Here is a 3,706-nt window from a genome sequence, read left to right on the forward strand (position 1 = left end):
TTGCCTTTGCTTTTAATAAACTCTCTCAGTTTATATTTGCTCTCTAATCTCTTCACTGGGGGTTGTTAATCGCCCACTGGTGCTTATATTGTGTTCCTAGGTTCCAACCTAATTTCCTGGAGCTCCATAATGCAGGGTTCTATTGTTTGGTTGTCTACTATGGCTAAATATCGTGTCATTGCTTCTACTGCTGCAGAACTACAATGGGTTCGATCAGTTCTTAATGAAATGGGTGTGGACACTGTGGCCTCTGCTGCCTCTATCTATTGCGATAATATTGGAGCTACGTATCTCTATGTAAATCCAGTGTTTCACTCATGCATGAAGCACATTGCTTTGGATTATCATTTTGTTCGTGAACTGGTTCAGAGTGGTAAACTTCGTGTCTCGTTGTCTGACCAGTTAGCTGATGCGTTGATGAAACCACTTCCTAGTGCTTGAATTCGTCTTCTTTGTTGCAATATTGGTGTCTCTATGAGCCCACCATCTTGAAAGGGCTCATTATGGATATCTTCGAATATATGGATAATAATCTACAGCTTATAAATGTACGCTGTTGATAGTCTTAACTATATTAAAAAAAATATTAATTTGATGAAAATAATAAACCAAAATTTTACAACAAATTTAGTACAAATAAATCCACAAAATTAACAAAAGTCATAGTTTTTCATTATAATAAAAAAAATTTAAAGATCTTAAACAAGATACGAAATCTCTATCAAACTAGTTATTACATAACAATAATTAAACTTACAATCCACACAAATTAGTATATTATGTATCAATCACATAATACTATAAATTTCAATAACCATGCAACCGTGCTTCCTATTGCATTATCAAGAAACTGCATTTTATCATTTGGTCGAATTAGGTCCACCTTTTCCACCAAAACTTTATCAACCTAAACTTTCCAATATGATCCACCAAGAATAACGTGATGCACTTTTGTGTTTGGATCTGTGGATGCAATTCGACCTTCTTACATTTAGTATTAACACAGATATATCCACGACTCACATTTCTCAAATTTGACTGTAAATAAACAATACAAAGTTATTAATTCAACCATATATATTTTTGTAACAATTTTGTGATTCAGAAATACATAATTTTATGATAATCACCTGAAAAACATGACCAAAATCACCACTTTTTTTGGCACCAATATTGATATCTCTATTGCTACCAATTTCATTCCCAATACCGCTACAAATGTCACCACTAGCAATCTAATTTTACAACCAAATCGTGTCAAACAATTTCATCATGATAATTTAAAAGCATTTAAGTGTACATATCAAACTTATTATATATATATTGTTTACTTACTAACCTGTTCTGGATGATTTTGTTGTCTCATACTTTGTAAAAATATAGACCTCATTTCTTGCATTTCTAGTTGATTTTGTTGCCTCATTTCTTGCATTTGTTGTTGAACATTTTGTACTATAGTTTGAAGTTGTTGAACCGTTCCATTTTGTTGCACAGAAGCTCCAACTTTCGATGGTGTTACTCCAAAGCCCATTCCGCGCACTCTACCCCGAGCTTCTTTGCCAAACACAATGCTAATTGTATCATCAACAATATTAGTTGTGTTTTGAGATTCGGGTGGACATTCTAATATTTTTTCTACAACAAAAAAACTTTCAATATATTATCATTAATATAGTAGATGACTATACTGAACATCAACAAATAATACATGTAAATGAAATCAACATATAATAAAGAAATCAACTCATGTGAAAATTCTACAGTAGAATACAGAAATGCACAGCATATGTCCTTTTTAGATTGTGCTGGTTCAGATGGTGGCTGAACTTCAGTAGGACCAGCAGATTCAGAAACCTTGTAATCTTTAAATATCTCAATATCTCCCTCTTCCTCCACAGTTATAGCAATGGTTTGATGGCAGATTATTCAAAATTCATAACAAATAAAAGTAATATCTTGTATCAAAATAAAATATAATAAGAATCAGAGAATATTTATAATGCAAATTGTGAAGGTACTCAGGCCACTTGAATGAGATGGCAATAATACTTCATGCACCTCATATATTCAAACAACACATCCTCATTACAGTTTACAGGCAGTTCACCAAAAATCTATTTAAACTGAACCAATCACTATAGCTTAAAGGGATCAGCCGAACATAATTCATAATATAGTGAAGGTTTTTCTAACTAAGCAAGTTGTACAGGAGGAGTTTTTATTTTATTCAAAAACTTCATTATCATCTGAAAAAAAAAATTTAAGAACTCAATCAACATCAATAATGAAAGATGTTTAAACTCCTAGTGGCTGTGGAAAGCAAATAATATAAAAAAAGATTCGGGAATTTGGTAAATTGGTGATATTTGAGAACTATCAATTAGAGGACAATGCACTTTTCCTACATGATCCAATTGTGATGCAACAGGTATATGACAAAGCAACTTCACCTAGAGATCTAATATGCTTCTTGTGATTTTGATCCAATCTAGCTAACCTCTCCAATGATCCAATCAAGTAAATGAACTTGAGCAAACAGGCATGGACAATATGAAATTAGTTGTTACTGGTTTAACAATATTCAAGTTGCAACAATGATACATGCAGACTTTGGTGAATCATGAGATCACATGCACAAAAACAAAAAAGTGATCTCTAAATGAATTATTAGTAAGAGTATTCAACATATCCACAACATATCCTGATATCCACAATGTTTATTAAGATTCAGTACAAAAATAACAATAAAGGCATCCATCACAGGCCCAAGGGTTTCTTAATTCAACAAAACCAACAACATATAAGTGCTGAAAGTAGTAACAGGAACAAGTATCACAAAATCAAGACAAAAGATGAATAGGAAATTTCCCTCCAAAGCTAATGAAAATTAAATCCTCATGAACTAAAAGGAAGAGCATGAGACTGGTATTGGGTGGGTAAAAGATGAATGCATATGTAATTACCTCACCAACTTTTATCTCTTTGGACCCATCTCCATGTATTATTTTGGCAAGATATCCTTCTTCCATGCACTCCATTTCCACTGTAGCCTTGTCAGTTTCCAGCAAATATGGAACCCTCGCTTGAAATTACTTTAGCAATACTTGCAAATATAGTCATGATGCAGTGGACTCCAGAGCATCTTAAAGACTGATGACTCCAAATTCAGATTTTAATATGCTTGAATGTAATTTGAAGGCAAGTGCACAAGTTGCTGAAGTGTCCTACGAAATTAATAATCATTGACCACAATCTAATATAAAACTAATTACATCTGATGTGAAAAATATAAAGAAGATGTTCACTATATAACTTAGAATTGAGAAGTGGTCACCGTTATATATGTATCCTTTTGCCTATAAATATACCACAACCATACAACTCCATTCGCATTTCCTATAAGCAGAAGCAGAGCATGGCGTAGCGGCTTGCAAATTTATTTCTCTCGACTACGGAGAGGCGGAGTGGAGTCGTGCGGCCGGCAATGATCAGTGCAGAGAGGTGGAGAGGAACCCTACGGCTGGTGGCGGTGAGTGCCGAGAGGTAGAGAGGAGTCCGGCAACGGCGACGGCGACGGCGATGGTAGTGAAGAGAGGCAGAGAGCTATTACAGAGAGGCAAGGAGCTGTTGCGGCAATGGGTTCGGGCGGCGAAGGCTTCGGGCAGCGAAGGCTTAACATAACCTATGCGTTCTTTAATTAATTAGC

General features: G+C 34.7%; 1 long non-coding RNA gene across 1 annotated transcript; it reads right to left on the minus strand.

Moving 5' to 3' along the window:
- Positions 1-1,164: 1,164 nt before the first annotated feature.
- LOC122032464 lies at positions 1,165-3,120 on the minus strand. Its single transcript, XR_006126100.1, has 3 exons — positions 2,964-3,120; positions 1,340-1,635; positions 1,165-1,235 (listed from the first exon to the last, which is right to left on the minus strand). It is a non-coding gene; the product is annotated as an uncharacterized LOC122032464 (long non-coding RNA).
- Positions 3,121-3,706: the final 586 nt, after the last annotated feature.

Source organism: Zingiber officinale, chromosome 11A (assembly GCF_018446385.1).
Source record: "Zingiber officinale cultivar Zhangliang chromosome 11A, Zo_v1.1, whole genome shotgun sequence".
NCBI lineage: Eukaryota > Viridiplantae > Streptophyta > Magnoliopsida > Zingiberales > Zingiberaceae > Zingiber > Zingiber officinale.